Genomic DNA, 27,176 nt, shown 5'->3' on the forward strand with positions numbered 1-27,176 from the left:
GCCTGTATATTGCTATAATTATAATATTCTATCCACCTTTAGTAAATACTGCACAAAATTTACAACCTCACCTTTCTTACACATTTCTAAAGCTACCTAAGCATGGTAAATAGTCGAGAAGGGTAGTTGTGTTGTATGCAGGTCAAGAAGAAGTATAGCTTAGCTGATAATACAGAACGAGTTCCTCTAAAGCATCTAATTTTCAAAGGATTGTTGTTTGTAGCCATCATTCCAATGCTTAAGTGTTTTAAGTTTAAGCATGCATGAGAATTATTTTTGAGAATGTGGCTAATAAGGTCTCCTAGATAGGTCAAGGTAAAAGTGTTGACACTGTTGTCATTTCCTATTTATTGGTTGGATTTAGTAACCAAAAACTTAAAATCTTTAGTGATCACTAGCTGGAAAGGGGCTAATGTCGGTTATATATTAACCTAGTTACAAGGTTGAACGAGGTTTAGATGATAGATCTCCCAAGACTGGTTAACAGATCTATCAAGACTGGTTAATACTGGTTGTGAGGTGTTTTCTATCTCTTGAGGGACTCTACTCCCTTGATTATGAAGAACCTATTTATAGCAGTTGGGTAGTGTGTATTATCCTTATCCCGAGCCTGAGGAAAAAACAAATAGAGTCATACTGCCTCTGTTTATTTATTTCTTTTGACCTAAAAAAAAGTATCGAAAAATACATGCAAGGATATAAATAGATAAAGGCAAGTAGACCATTGTAATGAATCTCATGAACGGCTATGATAGCAAGGCAGTAACTTACTCGAGGCTTAGGTTTCTATGGGATTAGGTGGAATGTAGTCCCTCTAGAGCTCTTAAATATAAATAATCTAAGTAGTGCTAAATTGCAAAAAGCTCTATAATTTAGACTTAGTAAAGCTGAGCTATTAGGTTAATCTATAATCTATATTGTATAACCTACTAGCTATTGATAATGGAGTTAAAGGTTTGGGGTTAGTAAACTTGACCGATTATTTAGAGATGTTTATTGTGTGAGTTCTAGGTAGGTCTAAGAGGTCCTAATTAGTCACATTCAGATTACTAATGAATGTATCATATAATGCACTACATGCTATAACGTTTTTATGATAAATGTTACAATGATGTAGTTTTGTTGTAATACTTTGGTGCTCCTCTCAATGGAGCGGTCAGGTAGAGCACATGCAATGGAATAGAGGAGCGAGGAGCAATTGAACCATGAAGGTTGATGCGGCGTAGCAGACTCATCGAGGATGACTTTGCAGTTAGGAGGGGGAGAAAAATATCAACCCTTAAATTTTAGCCATTTTTGTACATATTTTGGGACAATCTCGGGATTTTGCACAGCATAATAGGTCATTTTAGACATATGCATGGATGTATGATATCAGTTTTGTGTGATTAATTTTTAGGTATGTGTCTGTTTGATAGTGTATATGGGCTATATTAAAAGAAAATATCAATGTGGAAGAGGAGTATTTGGGTGGTTAGGGATACTAGAGGGGACTGTAGCTAGTGTTATTGGAGAGGTGTTAGATATGGGGTCTCTTTGGATATGGGGGTCTCTTTGGTTATGTTGTCATGCTTTTGGTTGGGGTGAATGTTCTTGGACAGTGGTATGGTGTGCTGCGACTCTTATGGGGTATGGTCGCTGGCTTTTGGTCGTCCGTGGGTGGCCATAGCAAATCATCGGCCAGTATTTTATTCAAAAATCTATGATCATGTGAAGCAAGATAGTTAACTCTGGAGCCATTAGCTAAAACTATGTTTGGACTCAAGCGTTTCAAGCTTGCCGGGTGAGAAGTGAGCTTTGTTAAACCATCATTGTGAGGGGGTAGTAAGCTTCTTTCTAAACCATTGTGTATATTCATTGTCGATAACTGAGTGTCTAAGTGGTTTGGAGGCAACAACTAGTAAAATATTCCAACTGTCCCATCTTTCAAAACAATTGATTGTAGAACTAGCAAACCTGAGCAGTTAATAGTTTCGTCTTCTTGTGTGTTATATAAATTACTCAATCAACGGATTGTGATGCGAGCTGTGACACTTTGCATCCCCAGCATAGATATTCCATTTTTGCTATTAGCTAGCAATGCTTCATGTGCAATTGAAGAGAAAGTAGACGAGTAGAGGTCCTTGGAGACAATAGGACCATGGCAAAGTGACGTGAGCTCAGATAGGATGCTCGTAGAGTGATGCCTGGTGCAAAGACATCCGTAGGATAGACCATAGTGGAGGTGGAGATAGAATTGGAGGGAGGCGAAGAGGGCAGTGTTCGAACTCTTAGTGAAGGAGATCTTCAATGTTACTCCGTGGAAGCCTCCCCCCACGAGGATGAGACTCCATAGACCTTAGACCTTATCCGTATGGGCTCCATGCTCGAATGGAAAAAGCATCTTCCTTTGCTTTATGATGGACGCTTCTAACTGGTGACTTTAAAAGTTTTCTTCTTCTTATAGAAGATTTGCAATGTCCATTGCAACCCCAAGTGTCACCTAGTACTCTGTCTCTGTGGATGGAGGACTGATTGAACACAACCTGAAAAGAAGCCGCCATCATCGCCGGACCTAGATCGATCACCGGTAAACAGGCAAGCTAGAGAGAGGTAGAGCAAGGTTATACGTATATATTTATATATAACTGCTAGTGTGAGTGTGGGTGTGTGTGTTGGTGTTGGTGTATATACTATACAGTATATAGTGTTATTTAAAAAATAAAAAATAAAAACTAAAAAACTAAAAAATAAAAAAAATTACAAATGATAAAAATTTAAAAAATCAAAAATACAAAAATCTAAACTAAAAACAAAAGGAATTAAACTAATATATATATATATATTGTGTATATCTATACATGTGTGTGGAGACCTTTAAAACAAGTTTTTAATATTTTCTGCTGCTGTTTAGAAACAAATCTAAATTGGGATGATTGGGAAGTGTGAATATCGTAAATATACTAAATTTGCATGTGCATTGCATAGGTAGCTTAGCAGCACTTGGATGGGATTAGTATTTTAGTTAAAACTATCACCATTTTGAAATCTGTTATACAAATTGAGTTTTGTGTAAATCCTTGTGTCTCGATTTCAAGTTTAAGTCTGGAGAATAACCGTTGTGTTATATATGCGTTAAAGTCTCATTTATACTAGACGACACACGAAGGCAACCATTAGTTAGAGTTGACTTGGGTTAGGGTTGAGTTGGACTACACGCATTATAAGTAGAGTGTGTAGGAAGACAGTCAACATCTCTTCTAGAAAAACACCTGTATGTGATGGCAAACCCCAATCTCATGTTTGTTGCTAACAAATTGAAGCAACTAGTATTGGACCCCCGCGTTGCTGTGGCGGCAGGTAGAGTTCCAGAAAAAATAGGCTCAGTTTCTCCAATTTAGGTCATGTTTTAAGTAAACAATACATTATTTCAAGTGACTTCATATATATATATTTCAAAATAACATCCATGTCTCGTAGATTTATAGCGAAAACAAAAATATCATAGTAATGTAGCATACGAAGATGCAAAAAGGACCAATATTACATATTCTCAAAATGCATCACAAAATACGTATTCTCAATCAGTAATGTAGGAATCAACAAATTGAAATCTTCTCTTATGAGAAGGATCATTCATTTGTCTCCTCATGATATGCTCTCTATTATAAAGCAGTGATCCATCCCGCACATGCTCTACTATCGATGAATGCAAAGGACCTGCATAAACGAAACAACGATAAATCAAATCTCAAAAGGACCTGCATATAATGACACATAACGACACATAAAATCTCAAAAAAATCTTATAATAGAAAAACATAATCAAAATTACCTCGCACAATAGAACATCGAGTGGATGGTACATGAGGAGCTATAGTATAAAACCCATAAACGAATACCAATGGTCATGATGGATGTAAGAAACAACCAGTCATTGGGTACTGAATACCCCTCAAATGATGCAAAGCATCTATCCATCTCTCTCCAAAACAAATAGACACCCCACTCCTCATCAGGAACACTGATCCCGTACATCTCGATGCCTTCGTCGACAACTCTTACCATAAACGTATCAATGTCATGCAATATCCTAAAATCAAAGCATAACAAATAGGTTATACAATTATTTATATATAGGTTCAAAAAATATTTATACAATGCCTAACAATTATACTTATACTTACCCATCCCTATAAGCATCAATCATAATCCCTGCTACGTGACCTGTAATAATAGGAGCTGACCATAGCGGTGGCTTTGTACAGATAGACATCAGTATAGAATGTCATGTTCCATACTTTGTAATCAAGAAAAGTTATGCAAATATAGAGAATAACTCACCTACTATCCTCGACAAAGGCATGTCCAATGTAAAGGTAATCTTAGACATGTCTGTCAAAACATAAACAACAAAAATAGGTACTTTTACCATAGATAAATATTTATAAAAAAAGAAATCACAACAAAATTAATCAAATTGCAGAACTTAAATAAGAAACCTGACTTGTCACTCTGAAGTCATCAAGATCTCCTTATAAACAATATTGTTTGTTGTAGGTGTATAACTTTGAAAATCATCAAATGAACACTCCACATTAGTGTTATCCTCAAGTAACACCTTCATAGCATGAGGAGACCGTGCTCGTGACAACGCGACATACAATTGTCCATGAGTAAACACTGGAGTCACCAAATACAACCCTAAGACATTTAGGGTTTGGCCTTGTGATTTGTTTATTGACATGCCAAATGCCAGCCGCACGGAAAACTGTCTCCGCCTCATGGTGAATGGTAGTTGGGCTCGCTGCATATAAAGGTAATCCGTGGAAGAAATACTCTTTCACCAACTTTAGTACCAGTGATGATTTCAATCTCCAAGACTTTAGAGTGAAAGGCCTTACATATCATCCGTGTACCATTACAGAGTCCACGTCTTGGATCCAAGTTACGAAGCAAAATAACAGGAGCTTCTAACTTTAAAACCAAGCAGTGAGGTGGATATCCGCCCCGAAGGTCGATTGTGTTCAAAAATTCTGTGGAATATAAGAATGAGTTTTCATCATTTTCAAGAATTGAATCTGCACTGAAATATTGCTTAGGCTCACCAGGCACTGCATCCAAAGCTGTCTTATTCACAATATCCACTTGAATGTTTATTCGAGCAAGAATAGCACGCTCACTAAAGTATGAAGCATATGTCGTAGTGATAGCCAATTCAGAGTATACCCAATGTACCAAGTCTTTAAGAGTCGATCTTTGCAAGACCATATTACTTGGTAGTGTCACCATCATATTATTATCGCTACAATCCACTCTCACACACATACACTAATGAAAACACACACTACTCCTCCCACACAAACTATCTCCTACATAGAAATTCTCAGGCTCTCTCTCTCTCTCTCTCTCTCTCTCATGCACACACACACACATTCTCTCACATAGAAACTCTCTCTCTCTCTCTCTCTCACACACACACACACACACACACACACACACACACACACACACATAAATAGATTTACACACATATATATAATTTTAATTAATCAAATTTTAGATTAAATTTTAATGGTAGGGATGAGTGGTGAGGTGTGCTCACTCTCAAATAAATGCATCTTACATGTAATCTCTCTCTCTCTCTCTCACACACACACACACACACACACACACACACACACACACACATGCACATGCACACCCTCTTTCTCTCACATACACATGCACACACTCTCAAATGTCAAAACTCTCTCTCTCTCTCTCTCTCTCTCTCTCTCTCTCTCTTACACACACACACACACATGTACACACATGCACATGTACACACATGCAAACACACACATGTACACACATGCACATGTACTAATGCAAACACACACTCTTTCCCTCTACACACTCTCACACATAGACTTCTATGTCTCTGTCTCTCTGTGTGTTTCTCTCTCTCTCTCTCTCTCCACTCACACACACACACACACACACACACACACACACACACATACACACATGCACATGTACTAATGCAAACACACACTCTTTCCCCTATACACTCTCACACACATACACTAATGTGTGCACATGTACTTGTGTATGTGAGTGTATTTATGTGCTTGTGTGCATGTATACACATGTGTGTATGTGCAAGCTTGAGTATGTGTGCAAGTGTGCATATCTCTATATGTTGAAAGTGTGTCCATGTGTGCGAGTGTGTGTATGTGTGTTTGTATGCGTGTGTGTACGTATCATGTGCTTGTCTCTGTGTGTTATGTGTGTGTGTGTGTGTATGCATGAACATACATGTGTGCGTCGATATACATATAAATCTATTTATATATACATGCTTATATACCTATAGATATACATACATACATAATATATATACGTGTGTGTGTATGTATATTCTCTCTCTTACACATGCACATAATATATATGTTTATGTGTGTATGTGTAAGCTTGAGTATGTGTGCAAGTGTGCATATCTCTATATATTGCATGTGTGTCCATGCGTGCGAGTATGTGTATGTGTGTTTGTATGCATGTGTGTACGTATCTTGTGTTGGTGTCTGTGTGTTGTGTGTGTGTGTGCATGAATATACATGTGTGTGCGTCGACATACATATAAATCTATTTATATATACATGCTTACATACCTATAGATACACATACATACATAATATATATAAGTGTGTGTATCTGTAGGTATGTAAGCATGTATACAAAGATTTCATTGAAAGATGTGAGATGAGATCTTCTTAGATTCAAATTCAAAATTGCATTGGAAGATGTGAGATTTGGCTCCTCCTCATGCTTGCAGGAGGAGCGGTTATTTTGAATTAGCCCCACCTCCTTTGCCCATGTGGAGGGAGGTGGGGTTGTCCTTAATCCTGTATAGATATTGTATATCAAAATATCACTCACATATTATGTTGAGCGACATCATCTGGCACTTGGTAGCATTGATCATGTGCTATGCATATACTATAGCACAAACAAACACACCTTCAAAAGCAAACACACGAAATAAAGGCTTTTCGGGTGGTTTGTATTACACGATTTCCTTCTTGTTTTAGGTGCCAGAAAATTTGGAGCTTGCCCTTCTTGGATGATGACGCCACCTCAAGCAGAGCATAAGTACGTTCACATTATTCATGTTTCTTGTTGACCAGCACATGAAGTTTGTTTACGCATTAATACTCCTTAACAATACCTTCAATATTGGCAGTCAAATAGCAAAGTAAACTTCCTTTATATGTAGCAGACATCAACATGATAACATGAAGCACCTGATAGACACGAACAGAGGGGTCCCCCAGTGAGCAGACATAGTTATGGGCACAAAAGAAACACGAATGCTATTCGAGGGCACATATTATTTGTTCAGTCTCAGGAGTCCTGGGAATTTTGAATAGAGGAAAGAAAAGATATGTGGGGTATTTACTTCCACCCTCAAGTATCGTGGTTCATGCGTGTCAAAGTTGCAGGAATTCATTCAGAAGGCTAGAATGAGCACCTCAAGAGCACTGTGCACACAACCAAGAAAATAACGTTATTATTCTCAGCGTTTAATCAAAGTCGCAACAGATAATGGAGTGCTTCATGTGTTGAGAACATGTTATGTGAACCCTTACCATGCTAGATGTAAGCGAGCTATTGACCCACGAGCATCCTACTGATGTAGTTTCGGACTACATTTGGAAGGTCAGTGTACATTTCCTCAAAGAGAGGGGTAGGGGCAGCATTGTGTATGGAAAGGAATGATGTCGTGTGACCTTCCTGAGCATTTGGGAGAGCAGCTCTTTCTTTTCTTAACCATTGAACATTCCACATTCTTTTGGCCCGAAAATCATTCTCCCCTTATCTGACTTACATTCCTTTTAATTCCTTTTAGTGATTCTTGAATACTGCACATGAGTGGTGATGTAACTTTTATTCTAGTTCTCTCCATTGAAGTGACAAGTTGATGGGGCCCTCTTTTATTCTAGTTCTCTCCATTGAACTGACAAGTTGATGAGTGACAGGTTGATGGGGGCCTCTTTTCTCTGGAAAACGCATAAATCATTGCCTCTTAAAGGCTTCATATAATAGTGGCTAGACGATGGCACCACTTGAGTCACAGCACATCCAAATTCTGGACAATGAAAACAGTGAGAGATGAGAAGAGTGGTTGCCTTCGTCTGCAAGGTGCAGTCTACACGTCAACACGAGAAATATTAAAGCAAACAATCTATATTTTTTATTGGATTTTTTTGGGTTGGGGGAGGAGAAGCAGGAGAGGGGCAGGTGATCAGGCCTGAGGGTTTATGTAGGGCACTATTTAATATTACTTCATCTTGTGCCTTTTCACCTCTTATCAGTTCAAACAAGACCCTGGTACTTGAATCATTGAAACATATGCAAATGTTTGGGTTTCGGATTTATCTTTCCATCGTAGCTTTCTTACGACAGATAATGTGATACTTAGCATGAAGGGACACATGCAACTTGAGTAACAGAATGGAGCACTTTTGCAGCAGTTTTGAAAGTGAGCAGGAGCAGTATCAAGGGATCCTTTTTGCCTCTTGTGGCTTCAAGCGGAACTTGGTAGAAATACATTATCCTTCTTTTATAGCTAATACAAAAGAAGTATGAGCTTCTTGTAGGTATGTCTTTGTTCTTGAACTGCTCTGCATGCAAATACTCACTCTAGTACTTTACGATGCATTCCTACAGTAATATGAACACTATAAACTACAAAATCGTTATGGACTAATGGGGGAGAGTCCTAGCTAGAGGCTTATAGGGTAGGCACAGCATGCCTTGCTAGGTGTTGTTGGGGGAATGTAGCCACTGCATCCCCACCTAGATGCTGGTTTTACCCTTGTAGGAGGTCATGATGTTGAATAATGTAAGCGTTAAAACCAGAGCTCCAGTGCCAGTAGCCCTTTGGCCCCTACAGCACCCAGCTAGGAATCCAGGGAGACAAGCCCCTTTTCAGAAGAGGGAAGTGCCCAAAATGTCTTTAACGGTTATGTCCTTGTATCTTGGGCATTCTTGCAGTTAGACAATTCACCTTGTATGGAGTCTTCAAAGGGAACAGTTTGGACTTCCATGATGCAATGTCTTCCCATCAGGCCAAGCCTTTATACGATATTTTTCTCAGTGGGCTTTCGCAGATTTATGACTCTGACAATATCAACGGTACACCTTTTGTCTGGACTTCAGGTATGTCTGCCGTATAAACAGCTCCTGTCAGTAGGTGAGCCTTAATTGGGGTATTTGGGGTCAAGAGGAAGGTAATGTGTTCTATCATCGGGCTGTAGCTCAGTTGTTAAGGTGCTTCGTTGTCAAAACCTAGGTCATGGGTTCGAACCCTGCTGGCTACCCTGATTGATGCCTCACCCTTGAAGCTTGCCCCTGCTTTGTGGGATAAGGGGGGTCCCATGGGTACTAAGCCCGCTTCCTAACGCCCAACTTTAAAAAAAAAAAGGTAATGTGTTCTTCAATGCAGTATTCGTGGTCTCACCATTTAAAGTACTCTAGATTTAATGTTGTGCATTAGTTCATGGCAGGTATTTGCAGTTAACAATGGGCCTGTAGCATGTCAGTTGGATTCTCTAGCACTCAAGGATGAGGAGGATCATGATGACTAGATGACCCGTGAGGGCTATGCAGTGTGCACCTTGGGCACTCATACATTTGAGAAAAGTGTGGTGACAATTTAATCATACTGTGATTACTTCATAGTTGTAACTCGAACAAAAATTTGGATTTCACGAGGGACATGATGATATGTGTTGTAAATTGGCTCTTAGGCTCCATCATTTTGCCTATTGTGTTAGCTCATAGACGTGATACCATGTCTTGCCCTTTTTTGGTTACGATGCACCGAGTAGCAATATAATATGTGGATCACAAAGTACGCAAAGATCTAACCCTGTTTACCATGTCAACTTTAGTAGAAAGGCAAAGGTTTAAGCATTTCAACTTCATGTTAGCAAAGGTTCAAACCATGATCCTACTTGTTACTAGGGGAGTACCCTAAAGGATTCTCACTAGTAGCAATAAGGACATGCCACCTGCATGCACAAAATTCCCCTTATTTACCTCTATATACGGAACTTTCCTTTGTAATATGTACCTTCTTACCCTTTTACGACCCCCCTATTGTACACTCATGTGATGTAATCCTATAATGTTTCGTGAATCCCTTAGGGAAGCAGCTTCACCTCCTACTTTTTACTCCATTGTTGGATATTTAGTTTGAAACCATGTTGTTTATTATCAGCTTATGAACAAAAAATTCAGCAATACTAGGCAAAACAGTGCTCATCCATGAATCATACACTAGAAGACTTCCAAAAACGAGGGACTAGGATAAGAGTATGGAGCCAATCTATCATGCACTTCCTAGATCATGGAGTTACCTCTTGTTGTATGCATATGTATGTCATCCCAAATACATGTACAAGTTTGACATATTTGCACACTTGACATGATAAATGCTCTTCTCATCCTCAGAAGACTTCCAAAAACGACGGACTAGGATAAGAGTATGGAGCCAATCTATCATGCACTTCCTAGATCATGGAGTTACCTCTTGTTGTATGCATATGTATGTCATCCCAAATACATGTACAAGTTTGACATATTTGCACACTTGACATGATAAATGCTCTTCTCATCCTCAGAAGACAATGACTTTGGTCTTCTTTGCTTCAATTTAGTAGAAACTGCCTTTAAGTGCATTCAAGACTTGTGTTTAGAACTAGACCTAATAGGCATCCTATGCACCAACATGGGAGCTCTAACATCTCATGGATGGTTGGCAATGGTGAGAAGGAAATGCAAAGGAGACAATGCATTATGGGAAGCTTCTTTAGTGCAAGCTATGGCTGCTAAGCAATATAGAGAGAGAATACATCATGAAAAGGTTCTTCCATGCAAGTCATGGCTACTACTGTGGGTTTGGAGAAAGGACCAACAAGTATTGTAGAGAGAATGCTCCTGGTAAGCTTCTTCCTTGCAAGCCATGGCTACTATTGTGGGTTTGGAGAGAGAAGGCTCATTTAGGAGTACAAGTCTGCTAGCTATGGAGAGAGGATCAAGTATTGTAGAGAGAATGCTCATGGTGGTAAGCTTCTTCCTTGCAAGAGCCAACACCAAGCCCTTGGACAATCAATGCCACATGAGACGGGTTATAGATGGGAGACAGCTCACAAGACAATCACGAGATCTGAGCATGGGAGTAGAGGTTCAGGAGGAGTAGCAGTGCTTTTCAAGGAGAGTTACAGCCACTGCTTCATATGGTGTGACGAGATGATCAGGCGAGGTACATGTGGGTGAGGCTGAGAGCAGACACGTGCCGATTTCTGCACATTGCCATATGCTACTTTCCCCCCAGTATGTCAGTCTATGCTACACCCAAAGGACAGTCGCCTTTCTCTATACTAGATGATGACATATGGGAATTCTCTAGAGATGGTGACATCATTCTTCTAGGGGACTTCAATGCCCGAACGGGCAACTCTCAGCAGACAATCTTTTATGACACCTCTCAGAGGAGATGCTTAGAGAGCTGGATGTGTGTGAGTTGGGGCTAGAGAGGTGTTCACATGACAGAGAGCAGATAGAGTATGGGAGATACCTCACAGAGATAACTACTACACATGGTCTGGCCATTCTTAATGGTCTACAAAGATTTCCTGGATCAGCGGGTTTCACATGCATTCCACATAGGCATGGTGCGAGTATAGTGGATTATGTTATGGCTCAGCTGAGTTTCATCCCTTGCATTTAGGATTTCACAGTGGGGGCCAAACCAGTGGGCATAGCAGTAGATCATGCTCTCTTGACGTTGTCCGTCTCATTTCAGTATAGTACAGCCCAGACATCACGAGGCATGTCACATACAAGGTATACATTTACATCAGAGACTGACTTGATTTGAAGCGTTGAAGCTTTATGCGAAATAAATTTTGTTTGATAATGAAGCTTGTCTGCGAAAGAAGTCGTTGAAGCTTGTCTGGAACGAAAAGCGTTTCGTTGAACTTGTGTGTGGGGAGGCGACACCAGTCCCACGACCTGTATAAGCAACGTAAGCATTACGCCGTTTGAGGTGGGGCAAGAGCACCCTAAGCGCCGTCTGATGTTGAAATATACAAGTGAAAAGGGTGTGTGTGGGAACAAGCTCTTGGATAGAGGCTGTAAAAGAGGAGATGTAATTGTGAAAGAACCTGTGAAAAGGTTAGGAGAATCTACTGGGAGAGAATAATGGGTAGCATGAGGGAATTTAGGAGTGTGGAGATATTCTGGGAGATATTCAGGGAAAAGAGAAGAGGTGGAGAGAATCAGGCAAGAGGTGGAGATATTCAGGGAGTGAATCATGGAGAAATCAAGGGGATTTGATGCTTGATGTAAACACTATAAATTAAGGCATAGCCCTAATGAGAATTTACTGGTTTTTGAGTATCCATGCCTACATTAATCTATGTGCTAATTATTCACTAATTACGTCTTAATCACTTACTAATCACTTTGTTAATTATGTTGATTCTAGTGTTTGATCCACCATAGCTCATCATTTAGCTCAAATTTCAACATGGTATCAGAGCCATGCCTAGAATCAACCAGATTTATGAGCCCATTAGTGAATTAATCAAGATTAGTAAGTAATTAGCAAAAAAAATCAGTTTTTAGTGAGTTTTCACTCTTCCCCTTCACCCCCAGCCAGTGGAGGACTCCATTCTCCATGCACAGTCAACATTAGGCTATGCCCTTCTAACACAAGCTAGTGAACAGCCCTAGCTACAAGCTCATCAAACGGCGCAGCAAAACGCGAAAGCGTTGAGGAGAAATCGCCGTTTTCTTCAGCGCTGATTTTTCTGAGTATTCTGGAGATCTTGAGCTCATCAAATCAAATTGAGCTAATTCCTCTTAGCCCCGGGGGTTTTCAAGCATGCTCTACAAGCTGGTGAAGATAGAAATTAATTTCATCAAGTCTACAAAGAGATCCAAGCTCTTCATCAAATCTGCAGGTGACTTTGGTAAAACAGAGATTAAGCTTTCATTATTTGGTCAAATCTTGTGTTTCTTGGCTTAATCCTCTACTAGACTCATTGCTATTGATGCCTTTGAAAGCATTTGAGCTCATTTGAAGTGGAAGGCACCAGATCTGAGCTCCCCACATACTCTGTTTTTTGCACACAAACCAGAGCATTAATTTGCTAATCAGTGATTAATCAGTGCTAATCACTGTACTTTGGTACAATTGAGGATTCAAATTAACCATTAGGTATCTGATACAGATCCCTAAAGCTTCAGATTGCAAATCGGAGTTGGTTTGATACTCCAACCATCCCGTACAAATTGGTTACTCTCAATTTAATGTAATTTCTGGTGATTTTATGCTGATAAAATTGTTGTAATTATCTATTAAACACCAGATTGAGTTGTAAAAGGGTAGACACTGCCCTTGAATCTTGAATTTGGATCAAGAGGTAAGACCCCCTTCACATCACCATGAATTCAGCACAGGAAATAGCCAAATTTAATGGAGAACAGTTTTATACATGGCAAACAAAAACCATGTATTTGCTGATGAGGAAAAATCTGTGGGGATTAGTTGAAGGGAGAGATGAATGCCCAGAGAGAGGGCAAAATGAGTGGAAGAGTAGGAATGAAAAAACATTGGGGCTTATTGCACTCAGTTTAAATGATGAGATCATTCATCATATCACAGGGATACAGTGGGCAAAAGATGCATGGGATGAACTCAATAAATTATTTGGTACACAAGCAAAAAATTTCAAGATAAATCTATTAATGCAATTTTACAAATTGGACATGAAGAAAAGTAAACCTTTAATCACACACTTGAACAAATATAAAAGCATTAAGCAACAGCTGGCAGCTATTGGCAAAAAGGTAGAAGATGATGAAGCATTAGCTGTACTTTTGAAGAGTGTGGACAAAGGAGATTATGAAAACATTGTAGCAACACTAAAGAATGTACCTGAACTGAAGATACATGAGATAGAAGCAGCTCTACTAGAGCAAGAGAGCAGAGGCAAAGAGAAGAAAGAGCTCGACTCAACAGCAGGAGAGGAAAAAGCATTCTTCACTCGAGGAGGATTCTCTCGAGGACGAGGACGAGGAAGAGGCAGAGTAGGAGGGAGGACCTTCACTTGCCACAAATGTGGAAAGCCAGGACACATGGCGAGAGACTGCTACAGCAAACCCAGTGAAGAAGGAACGACATCGGCAAACTTCATGGAGGCTCCAAGAGAAGTGGAGTCGGATCATCTTTTCTGAGAGAGAGAGAGAGAGAGAGACCCCACAACCCAATGTAACCTGCCCCAACAAAGTAAAACCACCTCTGAGCCACCGATGATATAGGCCAAGTGGTAGATGTATGTGTGAGCACTTTAGTCAAGGTCGCGGGCACTTATAGTAGCCTTGGACACATAGAGAGAGAGAGTGTCAAGGACTATGGAGTTTAGGGACTTGAGGCACTGGTCGCGGGCTATCAAGTAAGAGGGAAACTTGATACAGGGTCCAGGTGTGTTAGGATTATTCACTTGAGGGGAGGTGTTGAAATATACAAGTGAAAAGGGTGTGTGTGGGAACAAGCTCTTGGATAGAGGCTGTAAAAGAGGAGATGTAATTGTGAAAGAACCTGTGAAAAGGTTAGGAGAATCTACTGGGAGAGAATAATGTGTAGCATGAGGAAATTTAGGAGTGTGGAGATATTCAGGGAAAAGAGAAGAGGTGGAGAGAATCAGGCAAGAGGTGGAGATATTCAGGGAGTGAATCATGGAGAAATCAAGGGGATTTGATGCTTGATGTAAACACTATAAATTGAGGCATAGCCCTAATGAGAATTTGCTGGTTTTTGAGTATCCATGCCTACATTAATCTATGTGCTAATTATTCACTAATTACATCTTAATCACTTACTAATCACTTTGTTAATTATGTTGATTCTAGTGTTTGATCCACCATAGCTCATCATTTAGCTCAAATTTCAACATCTGAGGAGGCTTGCATTGAAAATGTGGTCGTCGTTTGTGTGAACGAAGAGCTGCGTGAAAAGAACGGCTGGAGAAGACCGCTGGCCTGTGTTGTGCAGAGGAGGGGGGCGAAGAGCTGGATCAAGCATTGTATGAGGGGGGCGAAGAGCTGGCTCGTGACCCTCGTTTGAGGGGGGGCGAAAAGCCTGCGGCGGCCAGGGCTTACCCGGCCAGCGGCGGCCAGGCCTTACCCGGCCAGCCAGGCCGGCCCAGGCGGCCAGCCCATAGGCGGCCATGCCAGCGGGCGGCCATAGGCGGCCAGGCCAGCAGCCCATAGGCGGCCAGCCCAGCGGGCGGCCATGCCAAACGGTAGTGGCCAGGCTCCCCACGGGTGGGCGGGCGGCCACGCCCAAGCGGCGAGGGCCGGCTTGGCCCGTTATTTAAAAAAAAAACACACAAAACAACGGTACACCCCACGAAACAAACCCACACGGTGGTCGTGCCGTGTGGCCGTAGTGCCCGTTTTTCACGAAAGAGACCCACCGCACATGGCCGTAGCGCCGCATGCTAAGAGAGAGACAAATCCCACGGCCGTAGTGCCGAGTCCTTTGAGAGAGGCGTTCTATGGCCGTTGTGCCTAGTGAACACTTCTATGGCCGTAGCGCCTCGAGGGTAGCACATGTGGTGATCACACATTTGGTTCAGAGAGACTAAATTTAAGTTGAGCATAGACTTAGTATTGACCATCAAAGTCACGTAGTTTGGCTATAGTGTAAATCTAAAACCGCGGTGTGTTTTACTTGGGCTAAGAGGACCGGCAATGGCGTTAGTGGACGCCCTATAGCATTTTGCAAGCGTAGTCTTGCCTATGTTCAACATAAGTGTGCGATTGTGAGCACATTTTAGTTGCTACCATATGAATTTGGGAAATATATTACTTTCCTACATAAGCAATTGTAATATTGCATGACAGGCTATTTTGCTTACAAAGTTCATGTGCGTATAAACCCTATAAGTCGTATGACCCCTTGGGAATGAGTGGAGCATTTCTAGGATTTAATAAGGTTTTACATGGCAATAGTGAGTAGTATCTCACTCGAGACGAGCCTGGTTGTTGTTAGTATCGGATCCGACATATGAAGTGTACATAAACTCGGGCTAAGTTAGGATAGGAGGCTAAGCCGGAGAGCTTAGTGGTAAATCCTACTGTATCTGGTGAGTTTTGACTTAACCGGAGTGTTAAGAAGTAAACTCAAAGTCTGGGGCTGAACTGAAGTGTTCGGAGGCAGACATATCTTTTGTTAAATCGGAGAATTTAGCAACAGATGAGCTTGGGGTGAACCATGGTACCCAGGAAAAAAGCGCTCTTCACACTAAAATAGTGCACAATAATTTTAGGGTGATAAAAATCCATCGCAGGAATGTTTTACAACTTTCCATAGATGATAGATGAAGACCATGTACTTTACAGAGTTAAAGTACATAGGTGGTGACTTCGGCGCCACATTTTTTGTAAGAAGTCACCAGTGGTGTAATTAGGTCAGCTGAGACTCCACAAGACCTATGCACTAGTTTTTAAGTTGACCTCTATGATAAGGACGTCCAAACATTCGTGTTGTAATACCAAAAATTATACTGCAATGTGCAATAAAGGGGTCAATTTGTGTAGTCACTTCTTAGCAGCAAGTGACTTAAGCATCTTGTTATAGATGGTTGTATATGGTACTCCCACTCGGGGGAGGTACGCCATTGGGTACGGAGTTACTCACAGACTAGTATGGAGCTACTAGTGTGATGATAGTGGGTACGTAGTTACTCACTACTAATACATAGTTGCTAATAAATTTAAGATCTTCGAGTGAAAGATACTCTAGATCAACATTTTAAATTACCGAACCACAATCCATGAGTATCGAGGTACTCATAAATATGTTGACGCTCAAATCGAGGGACCGATTTGTTCGATGGTATGGAATAAGCAAGGAGAGTGGAGTAACTTAAAAGTTACACATCACTAGTCCTAGTGAGCTGTCGAGGTCATCCGGAGTTTGATGATCCCCTCTACCTATCAGATAACATTCAATTTTGCAAGCCCTGGCATTTAATCCGTAGTGATTATGAGTTTGGTGTGAGATATGGTTATGAAGTTCTTACAAGAGTACTCGTTTATTTGCTTGTCATTGGTTATAGCTTGGTAGAGATTGCCACCTGTGATGGGTAGGTAGCTTTGCCGCTATAATGAGGAGGCAGCAAATAATGTTCTCATAGTTATACTTCATACCAACACCAAACAGCATGGATAGGATGATATTTCTAAGTTTATCATCACGAAGTACTGTGATGTTTGCATTTATATTGAATGTATGATGTACTAAGGCATTGGGCTTGTGTAATTACCATCAATTATCTAGCAACCTATGGCTTCGCAGCAAGCTCAGTCATTATCTGTGGATTGATAATGTGGTTATTAGTAGTTTGGAATTTTTCTTGATAGATGGTACAACTCACCCAAATGATTCATAAGTGTGTAACCACTTATGAAGGGTAATAATATGCAACAATGAAGCACTTTGGTACAAGTGTGAAACCACTGATCGGTTGCAAAGCAGTTTATCAATAGTACCACCATATGTGCATAGACACTATATCACATCTTCGTTGCAAGATGTTTAAAAGTTTCTTGGAAGGAACTCAAGAATATAACATATGATATTAAACACGGTCTAGATTTGTTCTTGGACCTATGACACTAGCACGTAGTCTGCTTGAGAGTAGAGTTTTTGAGGACAAAAACCTTTCTTGAGGGATATCCTCAAATATCACATAAACTCGAATAGTTGTGTGAGTCGAGACAATACTTGAAGGGATGTGTCTGGTAATAGCAACAAAGAGTTGTAAGTGATTGGATGTAACTCCAGACACCTGTAGTGGTGCAAGAATCTTTATCAAACATCTCCACATACTATATGGTCTGCCCGTAGATATAGTATGGCATAAGAGATAGGAAGTTTGATTGTTATATTTGAAGGGAAATTTTCAAAAGTTACATTTACTCTGAGTTAGAGTGGAGTTTAACCATCCGTAGATTGATGGTAGTTAGAAACTCAACAAGATTCTAGAGCATATGCTTGTGCAAAGATGTTACTCTAAGAGAGAAAGTATCTCTCTACTTTGGAACTAATCCTTGTGATGCATGATTAGATTGGCTCTAGTTTATTTCTCCTATGGCCGTAGAGCTTTCCAAGGAGAAGTTTTAACAAGTTGGTGATGCAACATGGTAGCGTAGTCTACAAATATCTAGTAGCATAGTCTAAGAACTTGTGCTACTAGAGTGCTCTCCAGTACATTAGCTTCGGTGCTAATGACATGATGCAAAATCAAGGCATGAAATTTGCCTTGGGGTTTTGGTTGAAATACCAAATCACGGCTTGCATGAGTACTACTAGACATTTGCTTACCAATGACTTCCCCAGTTTGTTCTCGAGGACGAAGGCACGTCGGATTGCCCGTAGCGGCGGTCGAGCTCGACCAGACACGTGGGAGAAATATGCTAATTACTCCATTGACGAACGGGTACTTACTTTACAAGGGTAGAGTATGTGTACCAAGTATTGGTGACTTTCGGGCCCAAATTCTTAAAGAAAGTCATGATAGTCCAAGTGCAGGTCATCCTGGGATTCAGAAGACCTATGCACTAGTAAAAAGACAGTTTTATTGGCCTAGTTTGTTTAAGGACGTCTAGACTTATGTGCTGAAATGCAGTAAGTGCCAGGTCAATAAACATGAACGTCTTAAGGTTGGAGGACTACTCCGCTGGAGATTCCTCAAGGGAAATGGGAAAGCATTTCCATGGATTTCATTACCGGTTTACACAAGACGAGTCGAGGGAATGACTCGGTGTGGGTGGTAGTGGACAGGTTAACTAAAATGGCAAAGTTTATTGCCACGAAGAAAACTGTGGCCTGCCCGCAGATATAGTGTCGGATAGAGATAGAAACTTCAACTGTCATTTTTGAAGGGAAATCTTCAAAAAGTTGGATACTACTCTGAGTATGAGTACGTCAGATCATTCGGAGTCTGATGGTCAAACCGAAAGAGTTAACCAAATTCTAGAGGATATGTTGCGTTCTTATGTTAGTAAGAAGTAATCTAATTGGGAAGAGTACTTGCCCTTATTGGAGTTTACCTATAACAGCTCCAAACACTCAGCGACGACTGGATTTACACCATTCATGTTAATGTATGGATTCCAACCGAGATCTCCGATAGTTGTAGGCCTAGAAAAGGAGAAGATTCAATCTGTCAAGGATTTCCTCGAAGATATGAATGATATGCTCAGAGCTACACGAGAGAGCATTCGTAGCGCTCAGGATCACGCTAAAACTTATGCGGATAAAGGACGAAGAAAGGTGACCTTTGCAGAAGGTGACTTTGTATTCCTCAAGGTTCCTGCGCAGTCAGAAACCATGAAAACGGAAAAGTGATAAACTTTCTCCGAGATATTGTGGTCCTTTTAAAATCCTTAAGAAGATTGGGGACGTAGCATATAAACTTGAGTTACCGGAGAGTTCTCAAGTCCATCCTGTCTTCCATGTCAGTAAACTGAAGAAATCAGTTCACGGGTTAGACAACGCAGTTTCTCCAGAGATTTTGGTGGACTTGATAGAGCCACCAAAGATACCACATGAACCTGAAAAGATTCTAGAGTATCGTGACAGACAAACTCGACATAAAGTGTACCAGGAGGTACTTGTTAAATGGACAGATAGGGATGAGGATGTGGCAACCTGGGAACGCCGTATTGCAATTTCCAAAAGGTTTCCCCAGTTTGTTTTCGAGGACGAAAACTCTTCTTAAGCCGGGGGTAATGTCACGTAGGCTGTAATGCCTATGCCTGTGACTGACGGCAGACCGGATGGCCATGTCCGGGCTTCAGTGGGAGAGGACGCCCATGCGGAGGCTAGGCTAGTGTGGACGGCAGGCCACACACTATATAGCCTGGGGGATGAGGGGCAATCCTCATTCTTCCTCTATGGCTGGGTGGTGAGCCAGAGGCCGTCCCCTCTTGCGGTAACGCCCGTAGCGGCGTTACGGATATCTAACAGCTATCATAGACCAACACCCACCAATCTCCCTCTGTGAGACTGCTCAACCTGTGCTTCTTGTCAAATGCTTCTTTGTTCTTCAATCTGGCTTCTTGTAATCTGTTCTTTGCAATCTCTATATCTTCACTGCGTCTCTCTAACTGTTGAATCCTCAGTGCTAGCAAATCCTCCCTCTGTACCTCTGTTTCCCAAGATAGACTGCTCCAAGATAACACTGTCTCCTCTGTTGGTATGATTGATTTTTGCCCAAACATCAACTCTGCTGGTATATATCCTATCACTGGGCTGTGTGTAGTATGATCTACCCATAAAGCATAAGGTAACAGGTAACAATCTAAGCCAGTCACCTATACGACCATCACATGCCTTAGCCAAAGCTTTCACAATCGGAGGATGATCCCTTTCACTTTTCTCATTGCCCTCAGGATTATAGGCTACAGTAAGGGCTAATTTCACCCCTATATGACCAAAGAACTCTCTTACCTCATCTGCACCTTATTCTCCTGTGTCTGCTGTGATCTTTCCAACACATCCATATGTGCAAATCACATCCTCAACTTGTATATTGTACTAGTTGTCTTGTTTCTTAGTGCTCTTCTCTCAACCTGGTTGGATAAATCTTCTCTTGCTCTAACACAATGTAACTCATCAACCAAAGTCCCACAGGCATATTTACCAAGTCCCACAACCCACTTATAGTGCATCACCAATGGATAAGTTGGGTGTAGACCATCTCGATGTTGTACACTGGAATATAACAGACATGTGGAGCAACTCTCTACAAACTATGACACATCCTTATACATCTCTCTCCACCAATATCTCTCTTTTATTTTGATAAATGTTGCCCAGACTCCTCTATGTCCTACCCATAAACTCTCATGGAACTCTTGATAATCTTCTACTGAGTTTCCATATCACACACAACCCTTTGTGGAACTCCTCTTCTTTGCTTTGGATGCTTCCATAAATGCCCATCTTTAAGAAAGTAGCCATAAGCTTTCTTCCTTATACATCTGTACTCTTGGTCACTCCACTGATGTGGCTCACTCAATGTACTCAGATAGCATCCAATAAGAAGCCACTCTCCATCATACTCTTCCTTTGAGAATATTGCAAATAAATGAACAATTGGTCCATTGTCTGTGTTGACTTGTGTGAAGACTTGTAGAAATTCAAACCCACATAATCTTCTGTAGAAATTATCTATTTTTCATCATCATATCGAGCCTGAGACAACATATATGCAAGTGGGTTATCTCTTCCTACTATGTGACGAAACTTTGGGTTAAGAGACTTGATATAAGCTATCCATCGTAGCATTGCTATATCTGGTGTAGAACATCTATCTAGTGATCATCCGCAACAATGGTAAACAATCTATCTCCACAATGACCTCTGCTCTAATCAACTATTCTTTATCGCTCTTTATTAAGATTGTAACAACACCCCATAACTCTCATTTAACTTGTGGATAATCTCTCTAGCAACCACTCAACACTTGCCCCAAATCTAGCTGCATATCTGTTTCGTTCTTCATCATCTTGTCCAATAGCCCAACCAATCCCTGAAGGACTAGTGTCTACTATCACAATCACAAGTCTACCACACTTGTAGTCAATCTTCCTTAGTGTAGGTGCACTGACCATCGTCTTCTTCAACTTGTTGATAGCTTTTGTATTCTTCTCTATCCACACAAATCTTTGCTTGTTTCAAAGCAATTGATATAATGACTTAGCCACATGAGCAAAGTGTGGCAACCATATCAAATAGAACACACAAGCACCTAGAAATATGTGAACAACTTTAGTAGAGATACATGTCTCCATCTTTTGGATAGCTTCTATCTTGGCTGGTGGACTCGGCCTCCGCCCTTCAGGATTAAACGTATGACCTACAATCAAGACCTCTCGTACTCCAAAAGTAGATTTTTGCCCTGAAAGAGTTAAGTGCACTTCCTCCAGCTTGGATAGGATAGCCTCACAGTCAACAATGTGGTTTGCAACAAACTTTCTGTACCCCCTCTCATCTAAAGACTCATCTTTTTCATCCGGAGTACCAATCTCCCATGGATTAGATTGATCTACCAGCAAAAGCCTTTGCAAACTCATCTACCATTGGACGTGTACCCATGTTTTTTATCGTCATCTTATTGACTGGTTGCAAATCCTAAATGAATCTCAAGGATCCATTCTTTTTAGGCAGTGTAAACCACCAAGTTGAATAGGGAGCACAAGATGGCTCTAGGATCCCCATCCAAATCTTCTCATTTAGTAACTCAATCAGCTTTGACCAATGTACCTTAGGAATTAGAATCGGTCTCTCAAGTTTCAAGGCAAGTGCGGCACTGTAAAAATCACCATCGGAATCACAACCTTTGGATCTACACATCCAATCTCGCTAGGTTGAAAAGCAGAAGCCTTTTTGTGTTTTGATATCATCTCTCGGAAATACTTGATCTCTATATCTATAAGAAATCCTTCCCCAATCTCCAATTCATCCAATGTATCATCTGTAAACTTATGCCCAATCTTTGTCGGATCCCTAAGACTTTGCCCTTTTGAAGACTTTTCCATAATTTGATCACTTTCTTTTGGAAGAGGTGCAACCACAGGTTTTACTTTCCTTGTTGCCCCACAATCTTGTACCTTGTATCTACCTGTGCTTCAATTGCATCTTCCAAATCCTTCTTCATATTGCTAAGCACATCATACATATCAATAGAATGTTCTTTTACAACATCAATTCCACGTTGCGGCCTTGTTTGAATAACAGCTTCCAGTTCAGTCATGGTATTTATATAATAAACCTCTTCAAAGATTCCTGAAATAACTTCATCAGATTCAAGTACTTCACATCCCTGTGTAAGTCACTTTTTGAATAATACTCACATCAATTCCATTTTGCGGCTTCCAGTTCAGTCATGGTATTTTATAAAAGAAACCTCTTCAAAGATTCCTGAAATAACTTCATCAGATTCAAGTACTTCACATCCCTGTGTAAGTCACTTTTTGAATAATACTCACATCAATTCCATTTTGCGGCCTTATTTGAATAATAGCTTCCAGTTCAGTCATGGTATTTTATAAAAGAAACCTCTTCAAAGATTCCTGAAATAACTTCATCAGATTCAAGTACTTCACATCCCTGTGTAAGTCACTTTGAATAATACTCACATATTGTTTTTTGCACTTGCGTAGATCTTTAAATTTCTTGTAGGATACTGAACCTTCTAAATTCAATCCCACAAATCCTGAAGAAAAAAACTCTCGGCCATCAAAGATTGGCGAGAGCTTTCCCTTCTCTGTACCCTCATAGTCTCGCTTTATAATGGTACGCTTTGGAAATCCTATTTGTCAAGAAGATCAAAATTGTTATCAATCTAAAAAATCACACGTGCTTGATTTTGTATGAGGCGTGGTTTCTTTTTTTCTTCCAAGCGTAGAGGCTTTGGATTTTGTTTTACATGAAGCCGTTGCTAATGATAGGCCCTGTATACTTCCCATATTGGAATTGATTTAGCCGTTGTATTCAATTCATCATCATCGCTTTATAGGTCTGAAATTAAAGGTTTTGGACATATCCAATGCTTCTTCATGAGTCCTACTAAAAATCGAGCAAAAACCTCCGAGCAAGCCAAAAAGCGAGCAAGATTCTACAAAGTCTTTTAGTTATTTCTTGCTGGTGGTGCCTAAGTGCTTGTCTAGGTAGAGACTCATGTGGTTTCAATATATTGGAAATTAGCTTTCTTTCCTCATTATGGTGAAAGACAGTCCTTGTCACCACTATGGAAGCCTTGGAAGATAAGTTACTTACTCAAGTATGAGAAATATTCTATGCACCAATCCTCTCCATAAAACCTACTCTCCACCAACATCCTTATAAGGTAGCCAAAAATTGCTGGATATTGTCATTCTTTCCTTCACATATGCTTTACATAAACTTAGACACACACACACACACACACACACACACACACGAAGAATATAAGACAAATGTTAACTTGAGTTGTAATACAATTATACATAGTGAAATCCTATACATAATATATATATATATATATATATATATATATATATATATATTACACGCACCCACGACATCTGAAACCCTATTCACACTCAAACAAGGACATATCAGCCACTTCATGAGACGTGGCATTAATGTGGGAAAAGAAGACCCACAAAAGTGAGAAGACAGTGGGGGCGAGAGGCAACCACAAAGAAGGCTTTGTGTGGGGAGGGAGCCTACTACACAAAGGCAATGATGCCATTCCAAAGGGTCTTGGATTTGAGGCCAAACACCATGGCTTTAGAAAAGGAGAGAACGAAAGAGGTGGGCAAAGAGAAGGACACGACTTCAGGAGGGAGGTCTTGGACACGTAGAAGAAATCTTGGTGGCGGTCCTCTCATCATCATCATCATTGGCAGCAACCCTTTCATTATCATTATCATCTTGAACTTGACTTAACTCTTAGTGCATCATCATTGTCATTCATAAGCATCAGCCCTCTCATTGTCGTCATCATCATCCATCATCATCACAGCACCATCAACCCTCTCGTCGTCATCATCATCATCACCATCCACCCTCTCATCATCACACCATCACTTCTCTCATTATGGTCATCATCATCATCATCAGTAGCTTCAGCCCTCTCATCATCATCATCATCAGCAGTAGCTTTAGCTCTCTCTCACAGGAGAGAGAGCGAAAGAGGTGGGCAAAGGTTGCAAGGTGCAGAATCATCAACAGATGCTAGGATCAGCATGCAGCTTCATTCAACCAATTGTTGGAGGGACTAGCTAGTTCCATTCGGAGCAGGCAGTCGTCCACATTGTACAGTATACATGAGCCCAATGGGAAACATAAAAATAGAGCCATATAAGCCACAAGAATTTTCCATGTTAGCACTCCTTAGTCAGTCTCTCTCTCTCTCTCTCTCTCTCTCTCTCTGTGCTGCCTTTAGCCATCCACGCCGGCGCAGATGGCTACAGACAAGAAAAGGGAGGGAGGGACAAAGACCCAAAAACTTACCTGTAGCCATCCGTGCCGGTGCGGATGGCTACAGTCAAGTTTTTGTAAAAATTTCTCTCTCTCTCTCTCTCTCTCTCTCTATCTCTCTCTCTCTCTCTCTCTCTCTGCTGCCTTTAGCCATCCACGCCGACGCAGATGGCTACAGACAAGAAAAGGGAGGGAGGGACAAAGACCCAAAAACTTACCTGTAGCCATCCGTGCTTGCCGGTGCGGATGGCTACAGTCAAGTTTTTGTAAAAATTTCTAAAATGGAACCTCAAAGCATCACGCCATAAGTGTTTTTCTTATTAAATAAATATAGTTTGAGCATCAACTCCTCATAAGTGTTTGAGCATCAACTCCTCATAAGTGTTTTCCTTGTTTGATAACTATACTTATGAACTCATAAGTGTCTCATAAGTGTTTTCCTTGTTTGATAACTATACTTTGAGCATGAAGTCTACGTTCAAACTTAATCAAATGAAACATAGTTCTTAGTGTATTGTTTTAACTACCTTCTCCTTTAGCTTAGGGAGTAGCCAAATATTTTAACTACCTTCTTTTCTTGCCTAGGGTGTATCCATCTACACGGGTGTGGATGTCTACACCCAACATTTTGTGTGTGTATATGAGAGAGAGAGAGAGAGAGAGAGAGAGAGAGAGAGACATATATATATATGGTGAGTGTGATTGATAGAGAGAGTGTGTTTGTGTCAAGAGAGAGAGAGAGAGAGAGAGAGAGAGAGAGAGAGAGAGAGAGAGAGAGAGAGAGAGAGAGATATTCCTTTTTTCTTTTCATTAGAGTGTAGCCATCCATGCGGGAAAGAATATCTAAACACAAAATATAGAGAGAGATGGTGTGTGTCTGTGTTTAAGTTTATGTTAAGCATATGTGGAGAAAAGAACGACAGTATCCAACAAGCCTTGGCTACCTTATCAGGACATTGAAGAGTAGGTTTTATGGAGAGTATTGTTGCATAGAATATTCCTCACACTCGGAGAGTAAGTAACTTACCTTCCAAGGCTTCCATAGTGGTTACAAGGATTGTCTTTCACCATAACAAGGAAAGAAAGCTAATTTCCAATATATTGAAACCACATGACTCTCTACCTAGACAAGTACTTAGGCACCACCAACAAGAAATAACTAAAAGACTTTGTAGAATCTTGCTCGCTTTTTGGCTTGCTCAGAGGTTTTTGCTCAATTTTTAGTAGGACTCCTTCTTCATCAGTGGAATTTATATATGGATAGCATGTCTCTGTAAGAGGAGAGTAATCTATGGATGTCTCAACTTCCAAAGGAGTAAAATATTTTGGAGGATATTCTTTATACCTTTCAAAATCCAAAGGTTTTGTTCCGTCAATGTTGAAGTTGCTTTTACCATCAAAAAACTTCGAAGTGTTCATTTGAATTTCTTGTTGACCCTTGGTAGTGGATGATCACGAAGGCTATCCCTGTTTTGAATGTGGTCGATACACACAATTAAGAATTGAACAGATTTCTTTCTATCTCTACTTCGAATCCTTGCATAAGCTGAGCCATCATCAAGAACCTTACATTGTCGTGATGTAAGGTTGTCTCATGATAAGTGGATAAGAAGAGTACTCTTGAACAAAGATGTGTTGTTCATTACATACATCACCAATTGTCACTTTGATTGGGCAAGCTCCAGAAAGTTCCCCTGGTAAAGAATTAGCAGCTTGTATTTGTCATCCATGATCTGTATCTATAGGCCACAGTCCCTTTGAGTAAAAAGATTTTGTCATAAGATTAATCTCCAATCCATGGTCAATAAGTGCAATTATTGGTTCATTGATATCTTCCACCTTCACAAGGGTTTCAGTCATAGCTCTGACCCAATGAGTTCTTGAGAAGTGGCTTTTGGAAATTTTCTCTGGCTCTTCTTTGTCACTAAAATGTACATGTTTCTCCCTCCTTGAAAACTGATTGCAATACACCACATTCTGTGCTCCTTTGTCTTCATATTCTCCTTCACACTCATCTACAATTGCTTCAATTATTCGTATTACCTGAATCTTTGTCGGTTCATTGTTTGCTTCATGCAGCACTGGTATTTGGCGCTTC

At 40.5% G+C, this 27,176-nt stretch overlaps 2 pseudogenes; both read left to right on the forward strand.

Annotated features, from left to right (window-relative positions):
* The first annotated feature begins 1,751 nt into the window (after positions 1-1,751).
* On the forward strand, positions 1,752-9,611 carry LOC147614030 (uncharacterized; annotated as a pseudogene).
* A 1,297-nt stretch (positions 9,612-10,908) lies between these two features.
* Positions 10,909-11,908, forward strand: LOC147614031 (uncharacterized; annotated as a pseudogene).
* The last annotated feature ends 15,268 nt before the right edge of the window (positions 11,909-27,176 follow it).

This window comes from Cibotium barometz, chromosome 42 (assembly GCF_041138505.1).
Source record: "Cibotium barometz isolate CiBa-2024 chromosome 42, ASM4113850v1, whole genome shotgun sequence".
In the NCBI taxonomy this organism is placed as follows: domain Eukaryota; kingdom Viridiplantae; phylum Streptophyta; class Polypodiopsida; order Cyatheales; family Cibotiaceae; genus Cibotium; species Cibotium barometz.